Raw genomic sequence first — 16,590 nt, 5'->3', positions numbered from 1 at the left:
TTGAAATGTATAATATATCTATTTTCGATATGAATGGGCAAAGCTGCTATTTAAAATGATATTAAAACTATGGAATATATTCTCAGCATATCAGTATGTCATTTTAATGATTTATCATATTCTCTTAAATGATATCTCTTTTACATAAGAATTGAGAAAAGAATATACTGTCTTTATTTAAATAAAATTTTGCTGAATATTCACTTACAAATCATATTTTAGAATTTTGCTTATGGCAATTTCACATAAAGAAATGATCAAAACTACTGAAAATCCATATTGCTATATATTTACTGCATATATTACTAAAGGCAATTTTAATATTCTCATGTTGTTTAAGATACAAAAAACCTGTGTAATCATTATGATTATTGATTTAAAACACACCCATGAGTAACAATCAGTAATTATTTGCTCACTGATTAGTAGCACCTATCAAATAAAAACTGAAAGAACAGTAACAACAAAAAGGCTAAGACTATTAAAAAGAGACCAGATGGATAAAGATGCTTTTATTCACCATAAATTGATATGTGAAAATAATCGTTGAAGAGGAAGATTGGGATGATATCCTGAATGTTGAACACAAAATAAGTTATAGAGAATTTTCCATTGGCTCCTCATGTAGCTTTGAAGAATAAAAAGTGGGTCTTATTTGACATCAATACCTTAACAAATTTACAGTCTAAGTTTGGTTTGTCAATCTGGCTATGTTTGACAGGACAAGCTAAATGTGTAAAGACACAGACCGGTGTTCAGATACTTATACTTAATTCTCACCCTGTTATCTTAGAGATAAATATATGAGAAATAGAAAGAAAAAAATGTGTACTGATGAACACAGAGCATATTTTGTATCACTTTATTCTTTTCTTTAACATTTTAAAGATGAGTCAATTAAAAGTCAATAAAAAGTTTCCAGGAAGTACATCCTATGCCCCGAAGTCAGTACTCCAAAAAAATTCTTTTTAAAAAATTCCTACCATTAAAAGAGCAATTTCATATGATTGTTATCAGCTTGGGTTTTTTTTTTTTTTTTACAAATCTACAAAGCAACTACTGTCAACCTTTCGACATTTACTGAAAATAACCCTTCATCAGAGCACCTAGATTCATACACAATACTATTTCACCATTAAGTTTGAAGACTTGATTCATGTGCCTGTGCACCTCTGAAATTTCCTACTATTTTCCAACCTTTTAGTGATTTAGGAGAGAGTAAAGAAAGTAGTGTAGCAACTAAAAAGTCACAATCAAAATGAACACTTTTCTTGCTTTTTCTTTTAAGAGACTGATGAGAATTCTTCTACATTCAAAAGAGTGACAACCTTTTCTCCTTAGCTTTGTGAAGATAGCAGAGAATCTCCACTAAAATGTATTATAGGATCATTTGGAGAAAGTTATTGCTAGGATGATTTTAAAATGATCTTAAGAAAATAACATTATATAAATTAAGTATGGGTAGATTTGTCTTCACATAGCTGTATCTATTGCTCTTTGGGATAGGTAAAAATATTCTTGAAGATGGGCTAATCATGATACATACTTCAAAATTTCCCAACAAAGCTCAAAATCAGAGTTGGTACAATCTATTAAAATTTGTAGGATGGCTGCAAACATGTTAAATTGTGTAAAAATGCTTTTAAAATCATATTTTAAACTGATAATTGAAATAGGAGAGGAAAATATAAAGCAAATAAGTCTTAAAATCTAAGTGTTTTAGCTACACAGGAAAGTTAGAGGATCTATAACATGAGAGGTCTAAGATCTTGCTCTAAGTCTTTCATTATTATTCACTAGACAGTCTTAGGACAGGAAACAAAAACATCATAAATTTATTTTTTGGAATTAGAAATTAATATAGTATATTTATTCTAGAGAGTTTTAAATTAAAATAATTTACTTAGTGATAAAAGCACATGAGGAATCACGGATTCATGTTTGAATTTAGCAAGTTAAAAGTCAGTATCTTTTCTTCTTAGAACTTAATTTTATATATTGCACAGATAAAAGCATAGAGTTATCAGGTAGCACTCCAGTTATATTCTGTTCTTTGGGAGATGAAAGAATTATGATGACTTCATAGGAAGCCCATATTTTCCCCCTGATCCTGCCACTGTCTCTATTCTAAATTTGAAGAGAATGATTTCTTCTTTGTGATCTCTTTTACTAATGCTTCTTTATTATGTTCTATTTCTACTCCTCTGAAGCAACTTACCAGTATTATAGTTCCAAACAGTTGCACAGGTGAAAAGATAACTTTTTAAAAGATATCACACTGTGAATATTACATAAACATTAGTAAAATAAAGGCAAATAATGTTTTTAGAACCTAGAATCCTTCCTTAAGCCAAGCCTGTTTCCTTCCTGAGAAATGAGGTTCCTTTACAAAGTTCTATTTCTGTTTCTCTAAAACTTCTTTTTATTTCCCTTCCTCTCCCCTCCCTTCCTCCCTCTTGTCCTCTTTCTCTGATAATGCAAGATATTTGTATTTATTTAGTTCCCTTGGAAGAATCTATTGTGTTTGCAACTGAGCAATCTCAAGTAAATATTTCCCACACCAAGTGTCTGGCTCTCTCTAGACCTGATTTATTTTTCTCATATGAATGTTTAAATTTCCTCATCATTCTTCAGACATTTTCTCTTGCTGTAATCAACTTAATTTTTGGTTTCTTTTTAAAAAAATATCTTCTGCTTTCTAAAGTGTCTGAGACAAAGGATCCCACTTGTTTAATAGCTGCCTCACAATTAGGTTCATGTGTACAACATCATTGGATGTACACAGGATAACTCTTTGGCGTGACAGAATGCATAAAATATAATTTCTATTTGGTTGTGAGATGTGATATTTATTGCATGCTATCACATTAAGAAAAAATCAAATATAAGCTTTTCATACTTAAAATGTATACATTTCAGACTGATAAACTGATTCAGACTCTCATATTCAAAAACAGTATACAGAAAGGACATTTATTTTATTAATGTTGTGTATTTCACTACCAAATCTTGGTCATATGTAGTTAAGATACACATCCAGAGCTTTACACATCAAAAAATTTGTGCAAGAAAATAGAATTGATGCTAATTAACTATGTAAGAGGATTAAACAGTGCTAAGAAATAACCTTTGCCTTAATCGCTAGTAAATTTATTTAAAATGCTAAGAAAATGGAAGGAAAATGATAAAAATCATTTTTGCTAAAAGGGGTATTAAGAAACAGGTTTTGATTCTTTAAGTTCTATCGGCTATATGCTTGCTGGTGTTCATTTAATTACTGGAGAAGAAGCTGTGAAAATGGCCCCCAGCAGGAGTGGAGATTTATCATTATGTATATAGAATAGAAAACCTGGCTTGTCTTATAAAAACACATTTCTGCAAAGAGAGAAAAGGCCCAGCAAAAACTATGAAGAAAGGCTAAGATTGCACTAGTACTTGGTCAAATGCTAAAAGGAACATTGTATGTTGCTCTCATGAGAGTGTTGCTGAAGGGAGGAGACAATATCTAAAGCTGTCACTTGAAAGGAAATGTCATGAGCTTTTTAAGAGTGATTAAAATCACATCGGATAATTATCCACATTTATTTCTGAGAAGGCCAAAAGATTCATCAGCAAATACTCTTCGCTTCGAAAGAAACATTACATTGCCACAGGGCATGTCACAGTGACATATTGTTTCTGTGGAAGCCAGCAGCATGAATTGAGGTAACTACAAACACAGCAAGTATTATAGTATAACCTTAGTCCATTTGGATGTAAAAGATAGTTTTAAGTTTCATTAAGCTTGTATTAGAATTATGAAAATTGTCCCAGTCTATTTTTAAGGGATTGTCTGTCCAGTTCTTCATTAATTTTATCAGAGGAAAATTGCTGATAATGTTCAAAATGACCAAATGCTATTATTACTTTGTACAAGACTGTGGTCACCAAAACTGACAACTTTCCACCATGCCCATGAGGCTAAATTTTATTGTCTTTTTCCAGTAGAATATAATATGTTCTATACTGCACGTACCTCATTTACACATATTTATGTAATTTTTTAATTATTCTTATTGTTCTTGGGAAATCTCCACCCACCAAAAAATAAACAAAACCCCAACTATTTAACTTACTATACCCAACCCATAATCCATAATAGTAATTTTGACCATCAATTTGATCGATACCAAAATCTTTGACAAAAATATTCTGGAATTAGATAAATTGTTATGGTTGCACAACTTTGTGAATACACTAAAAATCTCTGAATTGTGTACTTTAAAAAGTGAATTTTATGGTATGTGAATCATATCTCAATCTTTCATAAAAGAAGGAAAATGCCCTTAGAAAAGCATAAACCCCATAAGATGATGATCAGCATCTCCTTGAAGGGAAGGAAGGCAAAGGATTCCAGATATATAAGCTCTGGTGGGTTAAAAATATACATATATATCATATCTAACATGTATCTAAAATATACATATATATCATATTTAACATATATATCGTATCTATCTAAATATACATATATATCATATCTAAAAACATACATATATATCTCTAACATTATATCTAATATACATATATATCATATCTAACACATATATCATATCTAAAAATGATCATGCTCTGTTTCCTACTATGTTGACCTAATAACCAAGTATTTTATTCATTAAATACATATTTGACATTAAAAAAAATCTTTACACCTGATATTTGTTATTTTTCTTTATTTGTTTATTTCAGCATATTATGGGGGTACAAATGTTTAGGTTATGTATATTGCCCTTGCCCACACAAGTCAGAACTTCAAGCATGTCTATCCCCCAGACGGTATGCACCTCACTCATCACATGTATTTATACCCATCCCCTTCCCCCCTCCCATCTGTCCAACACCTGATATTTCATAATCCAAGCACCATGCAAATGTTTCTATATCATCAAAGATAAATAGTGGCTTTGTCCTAGTGGCTTAGCAATTGTTTAGAGCTTATACTTTAATATATGTATAATAACTAAGTTTGATTTTTGAAAAATTTTTTAATGTTTCAGTTTCTTCACATGTAAAATAAAAAAAAATTGTTATAGTTAAGTAAGTATAACTGTCAATGGTTTTATTGTGTCTATCATTGGTGCTGAGTTCTTTTTCTCAATATATTTGTACCCAGTATGTATTGATCCTCTGGTACTTTTAGTTTGTGATATGAAAATGTGCCCAGTTTATAACTTATATTTCCTATTACACTATAAAAATATTAAGGGAATAGTTTGAATCACCTTTAAGTCTCATATTGTTCCTTGCATATGATAAATATTTTAAAAGTTAAATAAATGGATCAATGAATGGAAAAAAAAGTAATAACCCATGAAACTTATAAATTAAATAGGTGAAAACCTGGCTTGGTTATGTTTCTAGCATGATGAATTCTAACAAGTAAGTTGAGTGCTAGAATGAACGATCCGTGGAAACCCCTAGAAGTATCAGCTTTACGAGTGCAATTGCCATCAGAAGTAGATTACATAAAAAGCCTAATCTTTACCACTACACAATGTATCCATGTAGTAAAACTACATTTGTACCCCCTAAATCTATAAAAATAGAAAAAAAAGAAGTGGACACACTAGTTTTAGGTATTGGTCTCTTATGAGCCACAGTGAAAACCCAACTTTCTTTAGTTTCAAGTTAGACAGTAGCATTGTGGAAGAGGTACTGGATGAATATAAAGGAGAGTTTTCTCATAGGTCAGATGGTAGATAATGTGTTTTCAGAGAGAACATTTCCATGGTCATGTAAAGCAATAGCTGCATTTTCTGATATTAATTTTTCTCTGCTTAAATTTATAACAGTAAAAACAAAATCACTTCTCTGAGTCTGGACATATTTTGAAATCATTTAACAAAATTTACTAAGAATTAATACATAGGCCTTCAATGTCCAGATGACAAGGTCAACAAAATATTTACAGTTTGAAAACCATGCAAAAGTATCAAGCCATTTCTAGAATAGAAAGAAATTTCATTTTAGTATGCTGACTGCAATGCTATGATTTGGGGAAAAAAGTTGGATTCTACTATTGGTAGGAAACATAATTACATTAGTAATATTATTTACTGGCAAAACAGTATAACAGAAGCAAACCATATAATGTTATAGCATTCCACCAACATTCTATAAAATTCTGGTACTCATTTGCTATATTTTAGTAGACATTCTAATATTCCATTAGCGAATTGCTTTAATAGCATCACAGTCTGTGTCCTATTACTGACTTTCATGAACAGCATGAGACAATTGGTTTTTTGTAATGCAGTTGTAGATCAAAGTGGTTTATCATATAAATGACTATCCATAGGAGTAGATAATTCTGATGGGATTTACCTAATTTATTTAGGAAATAAAAAAGTATCACTAGATTTCACAACGCATAATTACAATACTAATTGAAAATACTGTGCTACATGTGTGCTGACTGTCATCTCACTTTTTCAGAGTTCTTCTGTCAGTATTTTAAATACATTTGGGCAGGACACAATAATAGAAAGACAATGCCTTTGTGCTCTTTATACCTGATATTGTAGATCTAATGTTTGGAAATTTCTTTCTTTATTCTATAAAAATAATTGATGACAAGTTAATGTAGAGTTTATTATAAAAATTGATAAAGGCATTAGCAAAACATTGACAGAGATATTAGAGTACATAATTAAGCTTCCCTATGTGGTTTTATAGGTAGAATTTAACTTTTAATTAACTCTTTTTTACTTTTTTTTTTGAGATGGAGTCTCACTCTGTTGCCCAGGCTAGAGTGCCGTGGCATCAGACTCGCTCATAGCAACCTCAAACTCCTGGGCTCAAGCGATCCTCCTGCCTCAGCCTCCTGAGTAGTTGGGACTACAGGCATGCACCACCATGCTGGGCTAATTTTTTCTATATAGTTTTAGTTGACCAATTTTCTTTCTATTTTTAGTAGAGATGGGATCTAAATCTTGCTCAGGCTGGTTTCGAACTCCTGACCTTAAGCGATCCACCTGCCTTGGCCTCTCAGAATGCTAATTAACCCTTTCTTTCTGACACTGTTCACTATGTCAATCTGACAGTACACACTATACTCTGATTATCTGAATTAATGCAACTTTATATGAACCAAAAATTTGGGTAGAGTGAACTAATCACATTTTTGTCATTTTTATTTTTAAACTTCAGTTTTCTCTCAAATAAAAAATTAATGAAAATAAACCTAAGGGATAACGTTGATATTTAAAGAAATTACAACTAAACACAATTGATAAACTGCTCTAAGTATATAAAATTAACCTGTAATTCCTCATGAAACATGATGCTGCTATTCTCTTCTATAGCTGTATTCATTACTGTGACTTTAGATTCTATTAATTATTATAAAAGACCATTGCAATTTTATATTAGCATTATAAATCAAAAGGAAATGTTCTGCTTATAGCTCCAAAAGAATTATAGATTTGTTTTGGCTAGTAAAGGAATCTCTTGAATTCACTACCAACCCAATATGTGATATTTTATTATAAATGTCATCAAATTAAGGGACAGAAAGTTAAAAATCCCATAGCAATGAAGATGCTTTATCCTTATTTAAAATTACTACATTAATCAGGACACTAGACAATGCAAAACATCAATTTTCAAGCTCATGATGAGGAACAGACAAAAACTGCACAGAGTGTAAAGTACAAGGGATTTCAAAAAGTTCATGGAAAATGAAATTAAAAGAGAAAAAATAAAAAATATAAACTTTAATTCTCACCATAAACTCCATCAAGGTCAAGACACTTTTGTAAGTGATGATATCAGCCATTTAGCCTATGCCTGAGGATGGGGGTCCTGGGAGTTTAACCATGTCAATGCAATCTTTTTTCACATTATTAACTGAAGAAAAATGGGTACCTTTAAAGATTTTTTTAAGAGTAGAAAACAAATATAAGTCTGAAGAAGCTAAACCAGGACTATAACATGGATGCCTAGTGATTTTCTGTTCAAACTCTCACAAAACTTCTCTTGCTTGGTGCAAGGAGGAGCAGGAGCTTTGTCGTGGTGAAGGACGCTCTGGTCTGAAGCTTTCCTGGGCATTTCCCTTCTAAAGCTTTTGCTAACTTTTCTCAAAACACTCTCATAATACTAAGATGTTATTGTTCTTTGGCCCTCCAGAAAGTCAACAAACAAAATGCATTCAGTGTCTCCCAAAACTGTTGCTCTTGACTGGTCCACTTTTGCTTTCAATGGACGGACCCCTTTCACTTCTTGAAGCCTTCACTTTGGTTGGGGTTTGTGTGTAGGTTTGCACTTGTCAAGCTGAGTTTCATCTCCCGTTGTAGTACTTCAAACAAATGCCCCTGCAGGCTTCATCGTCTAACATAGTCTGGTCCCTTCTTAAAAGTAGTTATCCATTTGTAAATTGTTCTTTTTTGTTTGTTTGTTTTTTTAAGCATTGTCTCCACAAACTTTTCATAAAGCTTCAATGATTTGACTATTCTTCCACTCAAATTTCACCATTAACTTGATGTTTATTCTTGCCTACATTTTAGCAGAATTCAATTTGCTCTGAAAGGGGCTCTTTAAAAACTGATATATTTTCCTTCTTAGTGCCTCAAACTAGATCCTATTCAGACAAGTTATAACAAGTTAGTACAAGTTTATTTTGGGGCAAAAAATTTTTGAACTCCATAGTTCTATCATAACACACATCTCCGTGAACTTCTTGAAGATCTCTCATATGTGAACAGACTATGGGACAAAATATATCTTATTAGCATTTTCCACACCATAGTTTCATTGGTTTGTTTGTTTTCTTTTGTTTCATAGCAGGCTATAAAATGGTCATACAATTGCATTTCTCTAAATTGATGTCAGCACATATCTCTTCCTCAAAAAAGATTTGCAACAGATAAAGAATATTTTTCCATTAAACCATCCAATTATGGGCTTATAGTTTTCAAAATATTAGATGACTATTAACGTGCATATTTGTGTCTTAGCAATCCATAGGGAAAATAATCTTTTCAAGAAATGTTACTGAAACAACTGGCCAGCTATCTAAAAAAAAGTAAAACTCATTTATTACCTTATATCTTGTACAAAAATTAACTTAAGATGTATAATAGTTAAAAGCTAAAATTATAAATCTAGAAGAAAATATTTGGTGAAATCATTGTAATCTCTAGTTGACAGCAGTTTCTTTAATAGGGTAACATCTTATTGAAATATAAAACATTGGATAAATTGGACTTCATGAAAATTATAAACTCTTCGTCTAAAACAATGGGCAGAAAATGAAAAGGGCACAGCTTGGGAGAAAATATTTGCAAATATATTTCTGACAAAGAACCTGTGTTCATAATCAATAAACAACCCTACAACTCAAAAACAGTAATTGGAATAGTTTAATAAAAATCCAGCAAAAATGGGCAATATATTTGAACAGATACTTCACCTAAGACGATATCTGCATGAAAATTAGTATATAAAAAAATACTTGTCATTTTTCAATGATAGGGAAATACAAATTAAATCCACACTATGATATTATCACATACACCTGTGAATGGCTACAATTAAAAAAGATTCTCCATACCATGCGCTGGTGAGTATTTAGAGCAATTGGAACCTTCATATATTTCTGGTGAGAATGGATACTAGCAAATTCACTTGAGAAAAAGGCTTGGAATTCTTGAAACATTTAAATTCAAACTTCCGTAGAACCATGCCATTTCATTCCTAGGTAGTTACACACACATATGTCCACAGGACAATCTGTACATTAATGTTCATAGTAACTTTGTTTATGATAGCCAAAAACTGGCAGCAAGCCAAAGAGTCATTAACAAGTAAATGGATAAAAGTTGTGATATGGTTGTACAGTGGAATGCCACTCAGCAATAAATAGGAACATGTCTTTGTTATATACACCAATGTGGGTGAACCTCAAAATAATATGCTGAATAAAAAGAAGCTAGATAAAAACAGTGCATACTTTATGATCTGCTTTATTTACAATTCTAGAAAATACAAAATAATCTGTATTGACAGAAAGGAGATTAGAGGTTCTCTGAATATGGAGCTGAAAGAAGGGATATTTTATAATAGAAATTAGGAAGCTTTTGGTGTTGCTAGAAAGGTTAATTAATTATATTGTGATGTTAGATTCATGGTTGTATATATATTAAACATATGCAATTATAATGATAATTTTATATAAAATTATCATACATATTAAGTTTTCCAATCAAAGAGTATGTTATATACTTGCATTGATTTTTGTCTTTAAATTCTCTTAACAATCTTTTATAGATTTCAGGAGATAGGTCATCCATATTGTTGGTCAAATTTATTTTTTAGTATATAATATTTACTGATGCTATTTTAAGTCATTGTTTAATTTTTAATTTTTGAGTATATAAAATAGAATTAATTTTTCTATATTGGCTTTGCCCTGTAACTTTGTTAAACTAAATTATTGATTTTAATAGTTTTGTTTTGTTTTTTATAGATGCCTTAGAATTGTCTATATGGGCAATTGTGTGTTTTCTGACAAAGACAGTATTATCACTTCTTTTTCAATTTGAACTTACTTTTTTCATCTTATTGCACTACCTAAGACTTCTGGTGAAATGTAAAATAGAGGTATTAGAGTCAACAACTTTGTCATCCTCTTGATCTTCAAAATGAGAACGACTACTGTTTTACCATTAAATTTGTATCAAGTATAGAATTTTCATGAATGCCTTTTATCAGGTTGAGGAAGTTACCTTTATTCTTGTTTTGCCTACTGTTTTTATCATTATTAGATGTTGAATTGCCCTAAAAAATTCTTAATCTATTGAGATGATCAAATATTTCTTTCCTTGTTTTGTTCTATTTTGTTGATATGGTGAATTAAAGTAATTTATATTAAAATGTTATATCAAGAGTGCATTTCCAGGATAAAATAGATTTGGTCATAACATTTTTATATTTTAAAATTTGACTTACTAAAATTTTGTTAGAAATTTTTGCATATGTTCATGGAAGATATTGGTCTGTAGTTTTCTTTACTTTTAATACCTTTGTCTGGTTTTGGTAACACAATAATTCTGGCCTCAGAAGTGATAGAAAGTTTCTCCTTTATTTTCTGAAAGTTTGCTTTGGTTGGCATTGTTTTTTCCAAATGTTTCATAGAATTCCCCCATGAAACGTACAAGGCTTGGAGTTTCCTTTATGGAAAGGTTTTCACCAAACATTTAATTGTGTTATAGATTCATGACTATTCAATTTATCTATCTCTTCTTGAGCAAATTTAGCAAGTTATATCTTTAATTAATTTGTCCATTTTAATAAAGTATAAAGTGTATTACCATAACATTCTTTATAGTATTTGTTCATCATACTTAAAATATCTTGAGGACCCCTGGTCATTTCTCCCTTTATCATTCTTGACATCACCTTATTTTATTATTCCTAATTTGTCTTATCCTGATCATTCTTACAGGATAGTTATCAAATATGTTGATCTTTCAAACCAAAATATTTTGGTTTATTAATTCTATTGTGATTCTGTTTTCCATTACCTTACTTTTTGCATTTTTAAAATTATTTCCTTTCTCCTGATAGCATAGGGCTTAATTTGCTCTTTAATTTCTTATTGTGAAAAATTTACATCATAAATTTGAAATTGCACTTTTATTCTTTTATAAATATTTAGACATTTTAGATATATTCCACAACTTTGAACATATCACACTTTATTTTCATTTCTTTCAAAATTATTTATAACTTCCCTCGTGATTCTTTCTTTGAGTCATAGCTGATCCAGAAATATGTTGTTTAGTTTTTGAAAATTTTGGTACTTTCTTGATTCTTTTCATTTACTGATTTCTCATTTATTTTTGTCGTCAGTGGACATGCTTTGTATTATTTTGCTAACTGCAAATTCACTGTGACTTATTTCATGGGGTCAAATGTGGTCTGCCTTGGTAAATGCTCCTTATGCATGAAAAGAGCATCCTTTATGTTGGTGTAGGGTGTAGTGTTCCATAATTACAATTAGGTCACGGTGTTTGAAGATATTATTCAAATCTCTTATATTTTTACTGTATTTCTACCTTATTCTATCAAATTATCAAAATAATGGTATTGGAATCAGAATCATCAACTATCATTGTGACTATATATCTATTTCTCCTTTCAGTTCTATCATTTTTGTTTTATAATGCTTCATGGTAGCTTCATACACATCTACACATTTAGTTTCATTGTGCTTTCCTGGTAAATTGACACCAATATTATTCAAAATGACTAACTTTATCTGTGGTAACATTTTATGCTCTCAAACCTATTTTGTTTTGCTTTAATATACTGTTAAATGTTTCGCTGGAATGGTGTTAACATGGCATAGTTTTTTCATGCTCTTATATTTATCCTGAGTTTATATATTTATGGGAGTTTCTTATAGACTTAACTTTTCCAGGAGTTGTAGGCACCTGAACTTCTTTGACTTTGTTTTATGGAATCAGGGAGACAGCCAGATTCTATTGATTTCCCACTCAACTGTGCTATAGCCTGAAACTCTCTCTGGGCAATAACATGACTTAATCATAGGGATGTGCTCATTGTTCTCCTTTGCTGATGAACCCCTGCCTTATGCTTCTTGTTAACCAATGCCCTCAAACCATTTTTTTTCATATATTTTGTCTGTCCTTGGGTTGTTTAAGATGGAAAGCTAAATTTCTTTCTGCTACTTTATCCCCACATGAGGAAGGATACAAAGTATGATATTTTGCCCTTGAGATATCCCAAACGTTCAGATTTTCAATCAGACTCACACAAACAAGAGAACTTTCCTTGTATCAAGTCGTACTAATTGTTTCAAGGATATAAGTGATTACCACACATAGTAGTCCATTGGTGATCCAGGGCCACCAACACAGCTCATCATCATTTCGTTTTCAGCTATAGTGAGAGGTATTGTTCCTCAGCATAACATATGATGTTCTATGTAAGCATAAAGATATATAATTTTCATAGATGAGCCATTTTGGGCATGACACATCTTCATTTTATTTTCATAGTTTACCTCATGATGGCTAATTGACCAAATCTGGTTTGTGTTGTGATTTTGTGTGGTCCATGAGCTAAGAATGGCTTTTATATTTTAAAATTATTGTTTAAAAAATCAGAGAAAGAAAAATATGTAAAAGAGAATTTATATGGCCTGCAAAGCCTGAAGTACTTACTGTGTGACTACCTTACAGAAAAAAAGTTTGCTGAGTCCTGACTTATGTAATATCTGTACATTCCTTAAGTAACTGTGGACAGACTAGGTATATATTGCTACAAGCATTCTCCCACACAAAAATACTGTTTCTTTGCCAGGAGACCTGTCAGTATTTTTACAAGAATATTTGACTGGGTTACTTTATTTCCTGGGAGCATTATCTCTACCATGAGCACAGGTGATGGATAGATTACAAACTTGCTGAATAAATACACCTTTCTTATAAATATGACTATACTCTCTTAGTCACTTAATAAGTGATCTATGAATTCTTCTATATTGTTTTACATCTAACATCACATCAGTCATGAATATTTATTTATTTATATCCAATCTTTATATTTTGTTTCAATTTTTCAGCTTACTGTACTAATTAGGACCTCCAATAAAGTATGCACTAGAAGTAGTGGAAAAGGGAAAAAAATAACGAGTTTTTTTCCTCATTATTTTTTCTTCAAAACGTTTGCCAGATTTATTCAAAGAAACAAATTTTGTTTTTCTTTTCTTGTTAGAAATGTCAAAAACTATATTTAAATTTTCTTATTTTTTATGTGCTATGTTTGGTTTAATTTGCTGTTCTGTATTTAACATATTAAGAAGGAAAATTAGGACATTATATTCATAAATTTTCTTTTTCTTAAATATATGCATTAAAATATACAAATTTCCTTTTAATCATGACTTTGTTTGAATTCCTCAAATTTTTATGTGTACTATTATTTCTGTTACTCAAGTCAAAATATTTTTTCATTTCCATTTTTACACTTGAATCATAGGTTATGTATTTTAATCAATATAGGAGTAGTTTAAAATTATATAAAACTAAAGATTGCATATTGTAAATGTAGAGTTTGATTAATTTTTTTTGAAGCGAATACAGTGTGTAACCAAAAATAACTAAATATGGAATATTTCCATCATTCCGGTTGCTCTGTGCCTCTCTGCACTAAAATCCTCCCGCTATACCAAGATTCTGGCAGTGACTGATCTTTCTGTCACAAAAGTCTTTCCCTTTATTAAGATTTCATATAAGTGATATCTCCCTTGCTTTTTCAATTAGTACAGTGCTTTTGAGATTTATCTTTACTGTCTCATGTAGCAATAGCCTTTTTAAATTCTTAACTCGTATTCCTTTGTATGGCTATATATCACAACTGGTTTATGAATTTGTCAGTTGATGGCCACTTGTAGCTTTTTCTACTTTTTGGCTTTTTAAGTTAAAGTTGGTATGAATATTTGGGATTTTCAATAATTTTCTTGTTCAAATTTCAGGAGTGAAATGCTGGATTATATGATAAGCATGTATTTAACTTGATAGGAAACTACAATACTGTTTTCAACATAGCTATACCTCTTGTATTCCAAATAGCAATATACTGCATTAAAGTTTTGTCCATCCTCTCCAAGACCTGGTATTGTCAGTGTTTTAATTTTCTTCACTCTAGTGGGTGTGCAGGTGTAACTCTATATTGGTTTAATTTGCATTTTAATGACTAATGAAATGCACAAGTTTTATGTGCTTGTTTGACATCGATGTATCTTCTTTAGTGAAGTATCTGTTTGAATATTTTGCCTGTTTTTTTTTTTGGTTGGTTTGTCTTTTTAATATTGAGTAATAAGTATTATTTATACAGGATATACTTATACTGGATATAAGTCTTCAATCAAATATTTTATTTGCACATATTTTTACAAATCTCTGGCTTTCTTTTTTATTTTCTTTATAGTAAATTTTCAAATAAAATTATAGTTTTGCTTGGAGTCTCAATTTTTATTTTTCTTTAATATATCTTTGTCAAGCCAAAATGACTGAACATTTTAGAATTTACTTTTACAGTTAAATTCGAGATCCATTTTGAGTTACTTTTTATCTATAATGTGAGGTAATAATTGATACTCATTTTTCTCCCTAGTGCTAAGTGCTCCAACATAAATTTTAAAACAATTGTCCTTATCTCATTGAAATACCTTTGTACATTTGTCAAAAATCCATTGACTATATATATATATATGTGTGGGTCTATTCTGGCCTCTTTATTCTACTCCATTAATTTGCATGTCTATCCCTATACCAACACCACATTGTCTTCACTGAAGCTTTAGTGTAAACCCTGAAATTAAGATGTGTAAGTCCTCCAACTTTCTCATTCTGTTTTTCCAAAATTATCTTGGTTCTTTTAAGTCCTTTATATTCCATATAAATTTTGAAATCATTTTTTTCAATTTCAACAAAAAGCCTACTGGGATTTATCTTGGGAATGAATTGAAATACATGAATTTATTCAGGTCTCCTAAGACTCATTTGAATAATATTTTGTTGTTTTCACTATAGAATCTTGTACATATTTTCTTAACTTTGTCCCCAAGTATTCCATGATTCTGATGCTATTGTATACTATAATGTTTCTAAAATTTCAATTTCCAATTGCTTATTACTAGTATGTGAAAATACATGTAAATTTTTTACTGAGCTTTATAATGACACTTTACTAAACTCAATTATAGGTGCTGATAGCTTTCAGAACATTCATTAGGATTGTACACCTAGACAGATGATCATATTATCTGCAAAAAAAAAAAAAAAACCTGACCTGTTTTCTCCATTCCCAAATTTATACCTTTTTAACACATCAATTGCCATATGAGTTATGAACTATTTCTCAGGTTTTAACATTATTTTTTATATTACTGATTTTCCTTGAGATTTCCTCTTTGCCCCATGGTTATTTAGTGATGTGCTATTAAGCTTTCTAATATTTGAGAAGTTAGTTGTAATCAGAAAATTTACTCTGTATGATTTAAATTGTCTTAAATTTTTTAAGTCTTTTTCAAAAGACCTTAAAAAAAATCCAGAAAATGATTCTATATCCACGCACCTTTCTTTTCACTTGTAAGGATTTATATTATAATGTTGTTGAGGGAAGCATTCTATAAATGTCTGTTAGAGTCTGTTTTGATAATGTTGATTAAAATTTGTATAGTTTTCCTGATTTTTTGTCCAAGTTATATTTCAGAGATATATTTTGAAATCACCAGCTATATTTAAGCATATTTCTATTTACCTTATTAGTTCTATTAGATTTCATCTATATAATCTAGTGCTCTTCACATATGTATTTGAGATTATTACATATTTGTTATTACTTTATCACTTTGTCATTATAAAATATTACTGTCACTATAATATTCCTTATTCTGAAGTTTAAATTATGTAATATTGATATAGCCACTTTAGCTTTCTTTTGATGAGTGGTAGCAAGGTATATAATTTATCTGGGGATAAAGTACTTTTACTCTTTACATATCTATGCCTTTGTAGTTAA

This window comes from Microcebus murinus, chromosome 11 (assembly GCF_040939455.1).
Source record: "Microcebus murinus isolate Inina chromosome 11, M.murinus_Inina_mat1.0, whole genome shotgun sequence".
Classification (NCBI taxonomy): domain Eukaryota; kingdom Metazoa; phylum Chordata; class Mammalia; order Primates; family Cheirogaleidae; genus Microcebus; species Microcebus murinus.
The sequence above is the reverse complement of the archived record's forward strand: the minus strand, read 5'-3'. Positions refer to the sequence as shown.